A 17,913-nucleotide genomic window follows, 5' to 3' on the forward strand; every position below is an offset into this window, starting at 1 on the left:
CCGTTCTGGGCCTGCGTGCACCCCCGGGGGAGCCTCCCCCGGCCCCGATAAGGAGTTCTGCTCCCTTGCCAACATCGGAGTCACAGCCACACACACAGGTCCCTAGCCCACGAGCTGTCACCAACAGCGGCTGCTCTCGGCACAGGAGCTTGGCGAGCTTTCCCAGAACTTTGCCTCCAAATTCCAGGCCCCTGCGAGGAGGATATGTTGGACCCGGTTCCTTCATTCATCAGATATTTACTGAGCATCTACGCATGCGAGGCACTGAACCACAGTGTCCATGCAGGAGACTGAACCACAGAGACAAAAATCCTTGCCTTCACGGGACTTGCGTCGTTGTGGGGAGATGGGCAATAAACAAGGCGAATAAACAAAACAGGCAGCATGCGAGGTGACTTCAAGTGCCAAGGAGAGAAAATAAAGCAGAACGGGGATTATGAAGGGTGAGGGAGGTTAAAATTTACAAAGGGCATTGAAGGAAGACTTTGCTCAGAAGGGGTGTTTGAGTGGAGACTTGAAGGGAGGGAGAGAGAGAAAGGGGCAGGAGGCTCTTGGAGGAGCGAGCGTTCCCGGCGGGCAGACACAGGTGCGACATAGGGCGCCAGGCACCAGGAGGAAACCGGTGTTTCCAGAACAGGATGGACGAGGAGAGGAGATCAGAGAGACAGAGTGGAAGAGACAGGGGCATAGGACCTTGGAGGTCACTGAAGGACCTGGAGGTTTACTCTGAAGGAAACGCGAAGCCGAGCAGTGACCCGATCTGACTCCTGTTTTAGCAGATCTCATGAGGCTCCAGTGCCGGGGACAGACGGGAGACAGGGGCAGAAGCAAGAATCAGGAGGCTGTTGACAGACGCTCGCGAAAGAGAGGACGGTGGTGTGTCTGCGAGTGGGCGAGAGGCAGTCAGATTGTGGGGACATGCAAGTCCCCAAAGCCTCAGTTATTCCTCCCACCACAGCTTACTGAGCATTGCCGGTGGGATTTGGGGCATGGGGGATGGAGTCCCTGAAACGCTGTTTTGTGTCTGGTACATACCTGTCCGCTTAGGCAGGTCCATCCCAGGGACTGTAAACCAAGCTCAGCAGTCAGACGGCCAGAGTTCAAATTCCACAGGAGCCCCTTACCCTCTAGAACCCTCGGCAAGCTTTCAAACCTCTCGCTGAGCCCAAGTATCCTCACCTGTAAACACAGGGATTTGAACAGCCACATCCTCCTTAAATGTGAGAATTTAAGACCATGTTTGTAAGACACTTCATAGTAAGTGCTCAAAATATGTTAGCTATTTTTTAATTAAAGATTTTTATTTATTTATTTGACAGAGAGAGAGAGAGCGAGAGCAGGAACACAAGCAGGGGGAGTGGGAGAGGGAGAAGCAGGCTTCCTGCCGAGCAGGAAGCCCGATGTGCGACTCGATCCCAGGACCCTGGGATCATGACCTGAGCCGAAGGCAGACGCTTAACGACTGAGCCACCCAGGTGCCCCTATTTTTTTTTTTTTTAATCCAATTTCCTGAAGGCACTGGTGACCCAGATAAGGTGGAGACTCCAAGGCTTTTGCCTTCAACCTAAACTGCATCACAGGTGACGAGAAAGGGTTCCTTCTGCTCCGCTGGCCCAAATTAAAAGCAGGTTTGGGTGCCTAAGTAGCTCAGTTGGTTAATAAGCATCCGACTCTCGGTTACGGTCGTGATCTGAGTGCAGAGTCCCCTTGAGATTCTTTCCCTCTCCCTCCCCCTCTGTCCCTCCCCCTGCTCATGCTCTCTCTAAAATAAATAAATCTCTAAAAAAAAAAAATCATTAAAATAAATAAAAGCAGGTTGAAGATTCGGGGGTGTCCTCCAGTCCCACTCTATAATCTTAAATCAGGAAAGTGAGTCTTGGGTGGGCTGAGTAGTTTGCAATAAGCTACCCAAGATTACAGAGCTAGAAAGCAGCAGAGCTGGGCTTGAACCCACGGCTGGGTGGTGCTAAAGCCACATCTTTACAATAGCATGTTGCCTCCCGAATGTGATGGAAGACTTCTGCTCCAAGATTTGTCCAGCAGGGCCGGTCAGGAGGCCTCTAACAGAAGGCAGGGTCCGAACCCGCCCTGCCTCGGACGGCTCATTTTACAGAGACTCCCTTCTCTGGCTTCACTGGGCTTCCTTCTGTTCTCTGAACCACATAAATCGTAGCGGCCAGTCTCCCTGTTGAATACCTGTCAGGAAAATGCTAATTTCACTGCAGGTCCCATTGCTGTTCAGATGATCACAGACAGGTCCATCAAAAATCCTCAAGGGACGGCACTTAGAAGAGATTCCCCCTGTAGACTCTACCGATGCAGCCTCTTAAAACTGCTGCTTCATTAATGGGCCATCTTCATACTTGTTAATGTCTAATTACTGACACTAATGGGCCCATGTATTTTAAAAATGAAATTATGGGTTTTATTCAATTAGGAATTGAATAAATCTGGCCAGGGACACAGAGGACTGGTAGTTAAACAGGCACCCCCAGCTCAGGAGACCTCAGGATGCTGTGGCAGCAAAATTCACTCCAAAAAGAAACCAATCAATGCCGGGACTTGTAAACTGGATGAATTCATCTGTAGATTAACAGCAGTCCTGGGTAGGGCCCAGGCTCAGAAATGGATCTGAAACGTAACTGCTCCTGACTTTAAAATATTTCCTGACTTGGCATTCTCTGGCTGATTTACATGGAAATAACGCAGCGGATAAGCAGAAAGGGGAAAAAAATGAAGATCCTATGTAATCCCACCAAGCAGAGATAAGCACTATTACCAGTGTGGTGTATATTCCTCCAGACTTTTCATGTTTCTCTTTGGGTGATTTTGTGCAGGCAGGGTATTTTCAAAAAGAAACCGAATCGCAATTAAATGAATGTGGCGTTCCGTAACTTTTTAAAACTTAACACACACTGGATAATATTCCTTATTAAAGTGTGCATTCATATTCTTTGTCTCTGTAAACAGTTGAGTAGTATTCTGTAACGATCCCCTTGGCTGGATATTTGTTTCAATATTCAGACAAAACTTACAAAACCTCCTTGAGGTGAAATATGCATCCACTCTTTCTTTCCCTGGCACTGTCTTCTAAAAGCAGAATTTCTGGGTGTGACTGAGTGTCAGGCTTTTCAACAAACGGCCAAATTTCCTTCTAGAACAGTTACACCAACTGACATTCAAAATAGCACCGCAAGAGGACAGTTCCCAAATTCACAGGTGGAAAAAAATGCTATCGTTATTTTACTTCATTTTTCTCATGACTGCGGAGTGGAGCGTTTTCCTTTCAGTTGTAAATTGTCCATTTGATTTTCTCTTTTACACATTATGTGTTGCGGACACCATTACCCGTGTTACCTTCTGCTTTACTTTTATGATTTCTTTTTTAGTGTAAAAATGTCTTTATGTTTTTATGTAGTCCAATGTCTTAGCCTTTTCCTTTACATTTTCTGTCTTGGGTGTCATGTTTTGAAATTTCCCACCGTTCCATAACTACAAAGTGGTTTTATTTTTAAATCGAAATCTGTAATCACGTTGAGACATTTTGATACACGTGAAGGAAGATTTATTTTCCAAATGGCCAGCCAGTTGTTGTCCCAGCACCGTTTGTTGAATAAACCTTTCCCACAGATTCAAATGCCGCCGTATCATGTTAAATTCAAATTTTTCAATGGATTTTCTCTTCTATTCCACTGATCTTTCTTTTATAGTAGTACTATTCTTTTAATTATTACAAACTTACATTTTGTTTATTATTGTTATTTTCTTAAGTAGGCTTCACGCCCAACGTGGGGCTTGAACTCACGACCCGGAGATCAAGAGCAGCATGCCCTACCGATGAGCCAGCCAGGCACTCCAACAAGTATATATCTTAATATAATAATCTTATTCCCCATGTTAACAATTTTCTTTACTGCTCTCACTGATCTCCAGATGAGCCTTAAAAGTCAAGGTTAAAAAAAAAGTCAAGATTTTTCTTTTCACTGGAGATTCCACTTAGTTGAATAAAAGGAGTAGATTAAGGAGAATTGACATCCTGGTACATACATGCCATGCTGTGCACTTAGGCCTCCTGTTTACATCATCCAGTAGAGTTCTATAGTTTTCTTCATACAGATTCTTCCTGCATATTTAAGTATTTAACATTTTTGTCTCTGTTATAAACAACCCTCCCCCCATAACAACACACAACATATTACTGAATTGGTTACTGTGTGTGTGTGTCCCCTTTGCCAAACTTTGCTCAGCTCTCTTATTCATTCTAATAGACTGCCAGTTGGTTCTCTTTGGTTTTGTGGGCACACGATACCATCATCCTCTAATTCTTGGGGAAAAAATGTGACTTCTCTTCAGGATTTGTGTCTCTTTTCTCTTTTTTCTTTTCCTATTGCATTGGCAATACCGTCCAGACCAACACTAATTTACTGCAGTCATCCTAGTGTTGTTCTGGGCTTTACACATCATGTAGGGAGCCAGTCAGATAAATAAAAAAGAGTGTCCTCCATCCTAATTTAGTATTTTGTTTTCAGACATGACCACTGACTTCCAGCAATGCCTAACTTAAAAGCCACCCAGCTCTGCATTTTTCCTTCTTCTGACCCGCTGCAGTACCTTGGCGGTGTTAGCAGGCATCCGGATGACAAGCCATTAGCATTCCTGGAAGAAATACTACTTGGCTACAACATAGCCCCCCCACCTGAATTCTCTAGATACATATTTCTTTGTGCTAAGTTAGCCAAATACTATTTGCTCCTGTAGCATTCGGGTTTTCTGCGTCTGTATTCAGTCTGGTATAAGGGCAATCCGGTTACTTGCTAGTAAAATAAACAGGGAAGTATGTTTTTCATACGTACGTCTGGAACGGCATAAATAATCTGGTTCCCTGAAGATCTGATGAATTCATACATCAGATATTTCTGGTCTAGCAGCTTTTGGGGGACATTATTTTCAACTACATCCATGATTATCAGTGTATTTTCATTTTTTCTATATCTTCTTGAGTCAGTTTTCCCCCTAGAAGACCATCTGCTTAAGTGACATCTTAATAAATGCCATATATATTTTTAAAATCTGTTTTGTCTTTCTAACATTGTGCATTTGAGTTTTCTTTTTTTTTCCTCCCTTGATTTACCTACCCAGAGATCTCTTCTGCCTTTTAAAAAAAGTATCACTTGAGGGGCGCCTGGGTGGCACAGTTGGTTGGGCGTCCAACTCTTGGTTTTGGCTCAGGTTGTGGTCTTAGGGTTGTGAGATCAAGCCCCACATTGGGCTCCACACCCAGTGTGGAGTCTGAGTTTCTTTCTCCCTCTGCCCCTCCCACTTGTGCGCTCGCTCGCTCTAAAATAAATAATTGTTTTTTTAAAAAGCAGCTTGGGGTTATTAACTATAGTGTCTTGAGGGCCATGCTCTCGGAAAAAGTGGTAAATATGTGATTTACATGTACTCAGCCACTACAGTAGATACATTCTGGGCTGACATCTCCCTTTCTTCGAGCAGCCCCCTCACCCCCAGGACTGGCCCCCTGTGGCCATATTTGGACTAAATAAGCCTGCCCACCCTGATTTGAAATGGACCAGCTGCAGACATTTGGTTCAGGCTACGGCAGTTGAACAAGCCCTCTCTCTGAGGACCTTGGAACTGAGAATCAGAGATGCTAGTTCATGTTTGCCATTTGCTCAAACAGGTAACTGCTGCTTTGGTTCCTGGCTACAGTTCTTCATGAGGACCTGCCATATTTCCTATACTTAGTTCCATGAACTATCCCTGTAATTTTATAATAAATCCCCTTTTCTGCTTTACCTGATTTGAATAAGGGCCTTCCCCTTGTACACCCCTTAGATAAGATCCTCAGAGAGCTTAGCAAAACCCTGCTCTTTTTGGTCTGAATGGACCAATCTGGTCTTAGCCCAGAAGCCCAAATTCCTCCACACACGGACCCCAATAATGGCATGTACCCCAGGTTCTGCCTCTCTCTCTGTGGCCCCTAAAATATGCCAGGTACTCCCTCTAGGACCTGTGAGTCATTAACTTCTCTATTCCAATTTCTCTTGTGGTCTTTGGTTGAACCTCCTCACCATCTGGCACCCTGTGTTCCACTTAACAAATGTCAGTTTAGCAAAGTCTTTTTTTTTTTTTTAAGATTTTATTTATTTATTTATTAGAGAGCGAGCGAGAGAGAAACAGCATGAGAGAGGAGAGGGTCAGAGGGAGAAGCAGGCTCCCCGCTGAGCCGGGAGCCCGATGTGGGATTCGATCCCAGGACCCTGGGATCATGACCTGAGCCGAAGGCAGTCGCTTAACCAACTGAGCCACCCAGGCGCCCCAGTTTAGCAAAGTCTTAACACGTGGTCCATGCGCCCCATGATCAGGGGCTTTCAGATGGAGTGAGGAACCCTGCCAAACTCAACTTGGGAAGGAACAGCGGAGCCTGGTCACGGGTGCTGGGAGTTACAGAGGGTGAGAGAAGAGAGTGGTGGGTATTTGCCACCGAGCTTCTTGCATGGCCTGGAAAACTACAGGTTGTGCTACTAAAAACGGAACACAAACTAAGATGAAAAGGGCTTAAATGGGGAGAGAATTTCTGCCACCAAATGGGAAGATGCAGATCCCGCCAGACCCCAGGGGCTCGGATGATGTCCTCAGAGCTCGGGCTCTCTCTGCTCCTCTCAGCTCTGACTCCCTCAGTGTGTTGTCCACGTGGCAGGACGAGGCCTCCTATGGGCCCAACAGCCCCACTGGAAGAAAGCAGGCATCCTCGTGAGTCTGGCAGGAAAAACCCTGCAGCAGACACTATGGTTCAGCTTGTACCGAGAACCGACTGCCACAACCCAGGGGGATGGACGTTCTGGGATGTGTGGGGTTTGGAAGCGGGATAGGATGGCAGAGGGGCAGACAGCACGCCCGGGCCTGACAGAAAGCTGGACGGTGGTGCAGATGTCTTGGGATTTCAGTTGGAGCGATGGGTGGGTGATACGTTATAGAAGGCCTGGCCACATCTGCCTTCATCTTGAGGCTCAAAAGGTTATGTGTGTGTGTGTGTGTGTTTATTTTTACCCCAAGTGGAGCTGTTTCCTGTCAAGTTCAAGTTCCTGGGGACAGGAAGCTTGTGCCAGGGAATTTGGATACACTGGCAATGGCAGGTGTGTTGAACTCTGTATTGGGCCGCCCACACGCACTGTCACTTTGTCCCCCTGCATCTTAAAGACACCATGGGGTGGCAAAATCACCACTGTCTTTGTTCCCTGCTTTTACCAGGTTGATGGGGAAAGTCATAAAACCTAACTAATTAGGGATACTGTGAGTTCCAAAGCAAACACTGTCATTTCAGCCACGGCCATTTTTTTAAATTTCACTCAAGTTTTCCTTGGCATCTAGTAGTTTCCGAGCTGTGCCAGGTGCTACAGATGCTTGCAGTGAACAAAGCAGGCCCGGCTCCCGCTCTCCTGGGCTGCCTTCTGCCTTCCCATGGGAGACATTCCAAGGCTCTGCTCTCCAGCCCACCCTCCTTTCTGCTCGGCCATCAACCCTGCTCGGCTTCTCTGGAAAAACGAGAGCATCAGCCATACCTCTCTACCCCGAGCCTGGTTCTCCAGCCCGCCTCCTGAGAATGGACTCTGATCCACGAGGAGAGTAGCGGAGTCCCCAGAAGGTGCCAGAGTGTTCCAAGTCTAAGTGATCCTGCAGCCCAGGGTCGGTAAGCTCCAATGCTACATGAGCAGGCACATAACGGGAATGTAAGGCATGGGAAAAGTTGAAGACAATGGATGCCAAACGCCAGGATTGCAAGAATACCAGGGGCCTGGTTCGTTTGCCTTTAAAACTCTGTGGGAGGCCAATCAACCCCCTTCAACAAAGCCACAGGCTCCATCCAGCTCCATGATCTGCCAGCTTGCAACCTCTGCTGTTGATTCTCTTCAAAGGAATGGAGGAGAAGCCTGCCTCGTGAATGAGACGCCCCCACCAGTCGCCTTTAGATCCCGAAACAAGAATGCCTAATTGGCTCGCTGGTCCGTTCATTCATGCCTTCCTTGTAGAGATGCTCACTGAGCCCCCACGGAGTGCCGGCCGCTACGTGGGGCGGGAAGGCTACGGTGGCGAAGCTCCCGTTCCAAGGGGGGGTCGGAGAAGCAGTGGAAACCAAACACGTAGGAGAAACGTGTCAGGAAGAAAATCAAGGGGAGGGGGGAGGCTACTCTGGAAGGAAAGGTGCTCCGATGGGATACGCTGGGCTTGGCTTTGAAGATGAAGGGGGTGTGCAGAGCACTTGGGGAAACAAGGGTAAAGGCCCCGAGGCAGGACAGTGGTTTGGCGGTTCGAGAAACACAGAGGGCCAGGTGGCCGGAGCGCGGGAGGTGAGGCTGTGGAAGCTGCGGAGCTTGGCGGTGGCCAAGACCTGAGAGGCCGAGGCAAGAGGTTTGTATTTCATTAACTTCCACTGACTCCTGGGAGAAGCCCGCCCCCGCCCGCCGCAAGCTCTGGACTAAAATGTCATCAGTGGTCAGATGATGGCGCAGGTGCCCGCTGGCGAGAGCCGTCTAAGGCCGGTCCTGGGACCGCAGTTCCTCCGGCCAGCCTGTCACCTCGCCCCCCACACACAGCCGGCGCACAGCCCAGCCTCCGGGTGTGTCTGAAACAAGAGCCACCCGCCCGGCAGGCCCAGCCCCCACCGGGTTCGGCTCTGCGTGCCGCTGCAGGCCACAGGCAGGGACACGGCGGAGGCCGGTGTCCGTGGAGGCCAAACAAGGAGCCGACATGTCCAAACCCTGTGGCGGGACCGGCTGTTCCGTCCGTTCCCTCCACAAATTATTGGGAACCTACGATGTGCCAGCAAGTGTTGCGCGAGGTAGGGATCAGAGCAGTGAACACACAAGCCAGTTCCTGCCAAGAGGGGGAGAGAGTGTCCCTCCCCCAGAGCAAATCAGACACCACGAAGGGATCGGTGCTAGGAAGGAAAATAAAGCCCAGGCGCCGGACGGCAGACTCTGGCATGTACGGGAGGGGGGCTGCAACCTTCAACTGAGCCATCAGGGAGAACCTCACTCCCGCCGAAGCAGAGATTCGAGTGCCCGCCAAATGCAAGAGGGCTGAGGTTCTGAGGCTGGGTGTGCCTGACACGCTAGGGGAAGATGATGTGCCAGACGTCAGGGTGCAAGGGGGGCGGGCAGAGCTGGGGTGCACATCATCGGAACTCCGGTCCCACAGCCCCCTCGTCCCACTCACCACCTGCCCCAAAGCTACCTCTCTGTCAGATCCCACTTCCTGCTGGAGATTAAGATTTTAGGTCAACTGCAGCCATAGATTGCTGGAATTTTCCATCAAGACGGGCAGTGGGGATTTTGAAGGCAGAGGTGGACACTTCCCCGGAGAAGCCAACACTGGCAGGTGAAGACCACCCTGGCCCGCTCTGGCTCCAGACCAGGACAGGAAGGTGAGCGCACGGGATTCTTGATACAAGCCCAGAAAGGAGATAAGCAAGTCTGGCACCTGCTACACCGAACATGAGAATGAGTAGCAAAGTTTTAATTCAATTACATTTTCAGCAAATAATAATAGAGCATGTACTAAATTCTGTTTTCTGGCCTTCTGCAAATTTGTGAGTCCCCAATATCTCTTCCAAAATTATTAGAGGCGGTGGCATTGTTTGCAAACAAGAAAAATTGCAAAATACTTCCACCTGTCTCTAATGTGAAGGCTCAGCTCTTTCCAAAGTATGGTACGGCTAACATTTGCCTGGGAACCTTGGGAGGGGAGACAGGGTCAGAAAACAAGAACTGTGTGGTTTTATCATATTTCCGATCAGCAAGACTTGGAGTTTTCTTTATTATACTGATGTTGCACTTTGCAATCCATAAGACAAATTCATGAACGTTATCCCAGAGAAGGCCAGTGAGGGAGGCATTTCCCTCCTTTTCAACGTAGAAACAGGCTCAGAGAGATAAAGGGACTTGTCTAAGGTCACACAGTACAAAGCGGGGACTTGAACCCGGGCTGACTGTACAATCCATGCTCTTGCTGATCGGGTTTCCTCACTAAATTGACTGCCTCCCCAGAATAGCTCACTCCTCAAATAGAAGAAACTGGTTCCAAAATAGGTCTTCCTAGAATTATATCCATAATAATACAGTAATCTAATTATCCCATACTTCATGATTTGAGAATATAAAATATCTCGGTTGTCTCAGCAGCTGAATTTTCTGGTTTAAAGTTCAGGGCCATCCGCACCACAAATGTGTCTTTATGCATCCGCCTCCACAGTCCGTGAGCTGCTCAAGACGGCCAAGGTATGTGTGATCCTTTTACCTTTGGTGTCTAGCACTGCGCCCTGCACGTTGCACATGTCAGGGAAGGTCTGTAAGATGAATGAATGAGCACAACAGAAAAGCCATCCTACTTGCTGCTGGTCCCTTCTATCTCTCCTTCAGCTCCCCTCCGATGCACCCAGTGGCTTATTAATTATGGATGGGAATGGAGGCTCTGGAACAGAAGCCGATGTGGGTATAATCACACCCTGTGTTTGCATGATCATAAGTAGATTATTAAAAATGGATAAGGCAGCCATAATTGGGCTCCAGCCTACCAGAAATCTTAGAGGAAGCAGATGGAGCATTTGGGCATTTTCTGTGCTTTAATCTAAACCAGCAGAAAAAAAAATTGATTGGAAGATTGTCTTTCACATTCCATTATTGATGTGCGGGCTATCATTAGCAAATGGGTCACTGTAAGAGCCTTCCCCAGCACAGAATCAGAGACATGGGGATTTTATTTAGAGAGAGTTAAACTTTGTTCTGTTTGTCAGGCTCTTTTGAGAGTTTGGGCATTTAGCCAAAGTTGTAAGTGAATTTTTCCCCAAACACATTTCCCTATCATTTTGAAATGGGCCTGGAAAGGAAATGATATTAACGCATTTTCAACTGTTTATGCCTTAAAATCATCTCGAATACTCATCAAGAGGCTTTGGTGGTAATAACAAGGGGGAACTTTCTTAAAGGGAAATCATCCGGCGTAACGAACATGCAGAAAGATGCAGGAAGTGTCTTGTGAAGCAATCAGAGTTCATATTTTCTAATGGAAGAATTAGGACTGTGAAAACCCATGGCTAACAAGTAAATACATGTAAAGAATCAAGAAGACCATATATTATTGAGTGCTTATACCATCTTGGGCGTGGAGCCCAACACGGGGCCTTGAACCCACGACCCCGAGATCTAGACCTGAGCTGAGATCAAGAGTCAGACACTTGACCGACTGAGCCACCCAGGCGCCCTGAGTGCTTATGCCGTCTTAGGAAGCAAGTTTTATCATGTCCACTTTACAGAAGAGAAAACAGAGGTTCGGGGTCAAGTGACAAAATCTGAACCCAGCCCTGTCCGAAGCACATCGCACCGTCATCCACATTTGCTGTGGAGTCATTACAATTATTTTGTCACTAGACTTAGCATTAGGAAATAACACATAAAGTCATGTGTGGGAGACCAAACAGAATCTTATTTTTAAATATCCAGGTGTTAGGGGCACCTGGGTGGCTCAGTCGGTTAAGCATGTGACTTCAGCTCAGGTCATGATCTTGGGTTCCTGGGCTCCCTGCAGACTTCCGGGGAGTCTGCTTCTCCCTTGGCCCCTCCACCACTCCATTCGTGCTCGCTCACTCTCTCTCAAATAAATAAAATCTTAAAAAAAAATAAACATCCAGGTGTTATTTAGCCTCTCTAAACCTCACCTTCCTTACTAATAAAATGGGGGCATCAGTAATATGTAACTGGGGTTTGTTATAAGGATTAAATGGCACAGTGTATCTAGTAACGAACTATAGAAATGATCCCTGAAAGTATAGTCTTGGCACAGTGTATCTAAAACAGCCAGGGAAGTGCCTCATACTTGATGTTACATATGAGCATTGAAGAAAGGGTTATTGAAATTATGTAGCATTTGTTGAAATGTTGTTATTCTTACAATTTGAGGATACCCCCACCTCAGATCTGAGAGGTGGGAAAGCCTTCAGAAATTACTCAGCCCTGCTCCCTCCTATAAAGGCCCAGCGGAGAGACACGACATGCCCAAGGCAGAGAAAAATCAAGACTGCCCCTTCCTGGGTGCTCTGACGTAACTCTCAGCTTGATGATGTATCAGTTACCAAGTGGAAGCAGACAAGGGCCTCTCCTGTTCTTCCAGAGCCTAATCTACTGGCCCCAGAATGGACTTCCCACCACTCTCTACCACCAGAAATGCTACGAGATAAGGGATGGGGAAAGCATGGTTTCTTAGTGAGGGTATATGCTTTGGGGCTAAGCATGGGGGCACAGGAGAAGAATCATCCTATATTAGCAATAAGATTTCTATTTCTGAGAAATGACACAAGAGTGAGGACTTATATACTTAAACATGCAAAAGCAAGCTAAAGAAACTGCATCAGCCCTGGTGGCTCAGGAAAAGGAAGTGCAGCTTGCAAAAAGAACCACCGAGTTACAGCACCTTAAGAGGCCTGCTCTTTGATACCAGCCTCTAAGGCACCTTTATGCAGTTAGCAAAAGATGCCCCATCTGATACTTCTGTCAGAAAACTAAAAGTGATACAAATTTAGAATGTCTATGATGTGACTTGGGCTCCCTGAGATGTGGCATGGTTATATAGTGCACAACCTGCCCAACTATACAGAGCAGCCCTGCTGGGTCCGTTCACCACTTGCTACTCTGTGGAAACAGAGCAGTTTTACCGAATTAAGTGGAGGAGTCTTCTTTAACAGACATCTATTGTTTGTGCCACTACCATCCATTCATCCTTCTTATAGTAATGGTACCCCAACACTTCTTTTGAGGATTTGGATGTGGCAGATTCCAATCCCTGCTTGAGAAGTGGACATATAACCCATGCCTAAACCAGGCAGAATATCCCACCCCCTAGATGTGACGAGCAGTTCAAAGACGAGCATGTGACCCGATCAGAGCCAATGAGTCTACAAGTAGACTTTTCCCGAAAATGCTGGGAGAACAGAAAATATTCCTTCTGTATTTGGAATTGTGAGGATATGAGGGCTGAAGCTATAGGGGGCATCATGCCACCATAAGGAACCTGAGAATGAAGGGGAGAGACAGACAGACACTTGATGCATTGTTTCGGATACCCCTGAACCCAGCCGTACCTGAAGCCACAATGACTCCTGAATGTTTCAGTTACGGGAGACAATAAATTCTCTTTTGCTTAAGCTAGTCCGGGTTTGTTTTTATGTCATTCATGCACAAAAGAGTCCTGAACGTCACTGTGAGGGCTCTGGACACCTGGGGCATTTGAAACGTGCCACGGTCCCCTCGTCAAACGCGGGGAAGTCACAGTCCTGTGCTGGGATGGTCTGTGGCCTTATCTTCCTTCTCTTTCCCCCAGGATGTTCAATCCCTGAACTTGCAAAAACTTCCAGCTCAGGATCCATGGTGGGGGTGGGGGGGAGGGATTACTAGAAGAACCCACTCACCTCTACGTGGGAGGAAATGGCAGACCTGGATAGAACTCTCATCAATTAAAAGCAGTAAGAAGAGGGTGCCTGGCTGGCTCAGTCAGTGGAGCATGAGACTCCTGACCTTGGTGAGGTGAGTTCGAGCCCCACAGTGGGCATAAAGCTTGCTAAAAAAAATTTTTTAATTAAAAAAAAAAAAAAAAAAACAACCTGTGAAACCTATGAGAACTATGTCATGAAATGGGCAGAAAAAACATGCTTTTGAAAATGATTTTCTGCAGGAAATAGAAACAAATTCCAACAGCATTTACTTTCAATAAAGTTAAGGAAAATGCAGACATCATGAATCAAAAACATAGATGAAATTAAAAAAAAAGAGATGAACATGATTATGGTTTTGAGGCAGAAAGGAATTAAGCTATTTAACAATGTGTATCATGAACAAGATACTAAAATAAATGTAGCAGGAGCAATATTCGATACAAGAAACAAAGTTTCCTGAATTAAAAAAAAAACCAAAGCTGTGCTTCAGAAGAGTGCAAACCGTATTGGGGGGTAAAAAAGAAAATTCATAGACACCAAAACCAAGACACATACCCTGGTCAAGTTCAAACTTTAAGGAAAACAACTGGACAAATACTCAGGGGAAGAGCTTACCGACAAAGGGAAAGAGTCAGCCTGGCCTCAGACCTCACCTGTGTGGCATCAGGCAGAAGGCAATGTCCAGTTTTGGGTTCTGGAAGCCTGCGACCCCAGGGCTCGACACACCAGCCAGGCTGCCATCCCCGTGTGCAGCAATGGGACCGTCTCTCAGCTATGGAAGGCCCAGAATATTCAATACTCCCATTCTACACTCCTGAACTCATACTCCAGCCAGTCATCAGCTGATTCAAAACACAATTCTGAGAGCACGTGTGTCTGTGCCTATAAACGAAAAATTGGATGAAATGGATGTTTTCCTAGGAAAGGATAAATCACCCAAATTGACTCAAGAAGAGTCAACCTGCTTAGACCAATAAGCACGCCAGGTATCTTGCTCCAGCCGACAGCCAGCCTCAGAGGATGCCCAATCTCCATGGATTTTTATTTGCTTTGGCTGCCAGCGCTGGGAGATGCCTTCCACGGAGCTGTTCTGCACATGGCAGCCTTCCAGCCTGGGAGGCAGCCCAGCTGCCATGCTGGCTTCTGCTTTAGGGATCTCTGCCTACCCGTGGCCCTCTCCCCTCCTCTCAGGATGGGGAATACGAGGCTGCCCTCCCTGGTACCTTCAGACCAACCTCATTGCTACCAATATAGGAGAAATGCCTTCAAGTTTCTACCAAACAGGAAAGCTATTCCCAGAAAAGTATCCAAAACCAATGCAGAATTTCCTCCTGTTGTGTTGACCGTTCTCCTGGTGGGGGGGGGGGTGCGGCTTTGGTCCCTGGCTTCTCCAAAAGTCCTGAATTCTCTTTTTTACCCATTCACGGCCTCCTGAAATAGCAGCAGCAGAAATTTTACCAAATCCTTTCTCTTTCCTGTGGAAGAAGCTATTGAGAGTCCTTCAAACACATGGATAGAGAGAAGCCAGACACAAATGAGTAAATAGTACATGACGCATCATATGATTCAGGCTATGTGAAGTCTTGAGAACAGACAAAATCTTGGGTGATGAAGACAGAATAGTGATTACCTCTGGGGGGGTGGTGACTGCCTGGAAAGGGGCACAAAGGGACTTTCTGAGGTGATGGAATGTTCTAGATCTTGATCTGAATCGTGGTTACACGGGTGCATACAGACGTAAAAACTGATCCAGCCATACCTTCGGGTTTGGTGCATTTTACCGTATGCAAATTATACCTCAATTTAAAAAAAAACCCTTCAAAGTGGGTGGAAAAGGTAAGCTGATATAAAATGGAATTGCTTATTCGGTAGGTAAAAAAAAAAAAAGCTTCTATAATTTCTTTTGGGCAGATTAGTCAGAACCCGATCCTTTTCTCAGTTTGGAAACCAAACTACATAAGAAGATCTTAGGGGATGTGAGGATTTTATAAAGGACCAAAAGGAATGATTTTCATCTTTTCTGAGAAAGTACAGAATGAATTAGGCTCCTCGGAGACACGAGTCACCACCGAACACACGGAGTCGTCAGGGCTGGGGGGGCCAGCCTGAAATGATGAGAGAAAAGGCTGAGCCTTCCTGCAGGAGAAAACAAGCAGTAATAACCAGCTGGAGAAAATTCTTCAGACAAATTGAATGTGACAGAGAGGGGAAGGGCCAGGCCTGGCGAGGGAGAGAGTCATTAAGGGCTTCAGGAGGCAAGGAAGAAGGTGACATGAGGCTTGAGGGAGGAATCTTCGGGGCCTAGGGTGGTGCCTCCCTTCCCTAGGGGGGTGTCTGGGAACCAGTAAGAACACAAGCTGGTGAGCTCGGCAGCCCCTGACTGGAATGACCAGGGACCAGCACCAGTGAGATTATGAAGTTTAGCGGGAAGCAGCCATCTATGAACTTGGGTCATAAAACGTGGTTCCCTCATCTGCCATTATATCTGCTACTTATTACCCAATAATGCCGCATTAAAAACCTCCCCCCAAACTCAGGTTTCAAATAACAGTCAATTAGTTTTGCTCATGTGTCTATAGATGGGGGGAAGTTTGCTCATCTAGCCCCAGATTTCTCAACCTCAGCACTGCTGACGGTTTGGGCCAGATAATTCTCTGTCACGGGGGACTGCCTGGGCATGGAAGGATGTTTAGCAGCATCCCTGACCGTCGAGGCCCACTAGATGCTCAGAGCACCCCTCTTCCTAGTCTGACAATCAAAAATGTCACCAGACATTGTCAAATATCCCCCAGTGGGCTGACACTTGCAGCCGAGAACGACTGCCCCAGGTTGAGCTGGGGCTGGGCTTCAGGCTGGGTCCAGGTGAGCCACATGTCTCCCATCCTTCTAGCCCGCTGGTTCTTTTTTTAAAAAATATTTTACTTATTTATTTGACAGAGAGAGACACAGTAAGAGAGGGAACACAAGCAGGGGGAGCGGGAGAGGGAGAAGCAGGCCTCTTGCTGACCAGGGAGCCTGATTTGGGGCTCGATCCCAGGATCCTGGGATCATGACCTGAGCTGAAGGCAGACGCTTAACGACGGAGCCGCCCAGGTGCCCCTAGGCAGCTGGTTCTTGTAACGACTGCAGAAGCACAAGGGAGCAAGCCCAAGGATGTGAGCTTGTCTCAAATCTCTGATCACGCGACATCAGCGGCGAACAGCCCTTTAAGCCAAGTGTGTCACATGACTAAGGCCAACACCGATGGAGTAAGGGAGCGTACTGTGCCATAATGGAGGGTGAGGCGTGTGAATATTTATGGAATAATAATCCAAACTATGCCCGCCATCAACACCATCACTGGCTTAAGATGATATTAGTCTAGGACGTTCTTTATCTTCTATCTCAAATTATCCTAGAGGACACAGAGAGAGTGTGACACAACCAGCAGAGAGGGGGAAACTCCCATGAGTCAGGAGAATCCAGATTATATCTGAGAGCCTCCTCCCTCAGGAGGATGAATTTTCATCTGTATTCTTAAATCCATGGGCAATGGCTGGACCAGGCCAAAGAGGAGACAGCCGGGCTGCCACAGAGAACAAAAATATGGACTTGGAGCCAGAAGACCCGACTTCTACTCATTGCTTTGCCATCTCCTACCCGTTTGATCTCAGGCCTGTCTCCGGACTCCACGATGACTTCAGTTTCCTCATCTATAAAACGGTGCTACATTCGTTTCTCCCCAATACAGCTGGTGGGGGGGTGTTAAATGACATAATGCATGTAAAATGCATGCGGCCGACAGTCTGCACGATGACTCCATCCATCCCTTCCCTCTCTGTACGTGCTCTAATTCCCTGGCCCCTGAATCGAGACTGGACTCAGGGACCGGCTTGCCTAAGAGAACCCAGCACAGGGGAGGTCCAGGGACTTCTGAGACTAAAGTCATAAGAAGTCCTGCAGCTTCCCCGTGGACCTCTTGCAATGCTTGCTCTCGAGAGGCTTCTTCTCGGATCACAGCTGCCACGCTGCCAGAAGCCCACGCCACACGGAAAGGCCTTGTGTGGACACTCGGGTTGGCAGCCCCAGCTGAGCTCCCAGCCGACTGCCAGCCCCGGCCGTCAGCCGCGTGACAGTGCCATCTCGGACATGCATCCCTGCAGAACCTTCAGATGATCATGGCACCAAGTGACATTTACTGCCGCTGTATGCAAGATACCATGCACGAAGCGCTTGGCTGAGCCCCGCTTGCCCCCACGCAACCGGGAGAGGTAATAATAAACTACTGGTGTGAGTGACTATGGGAGGTTGGTTGTTACAGGGCAATAGTAACCGGAACAGGGTCATGCCGTAATAATGTATTATTTTAGGGCTCTATGACCATATACACCTAGAGGGAGCATCGCACACATTCGGCACTACCACAGTTATTACACCGAACAACTGCT

The 17,913-nt window shown here is 47.6% G+C and overlaps 1 protein-coding gene and 1 non-coding gene across 2 annotated transcripts in view; both read right to left on the reverse strand.

Annotated features, from left to right (window-relative positions):
• HS3ST2 (heparan sulfate-glucosamine 3-sulfotransferase 2) overlaps positions 1 to 17,913 on the reverse strand; it is a 95,018-nt gene that overhangs the window by 47,670 nt on the left and 29,435 nt on the right. The window lies entirely within an intron of this gene.
• On the reverse strand, positions 11,622 to 11,834 carry LOC117999174. The gene has a single exon (XR_004676229.1). It is a non-coding gene; the product is annotated as a small nucleolar RNA U3 (small nucleolar RNA).

This window comes from Mirounga leonina, unplaced genomic scaffold (assembly GCF_011800145.1).
Source record: "Mirounga leonina isolate KUSES-001 unplaced genomic scaffold, KU_Mleo_1.0 Mir_448, whole genome shotgun sequence".
Classification (NCBI taxonomy): Eukaryota; Metazoa; Chordata; class Mammalia; order Carnivora; family Phocidae; genus Mirounga; species Mirounga leonina.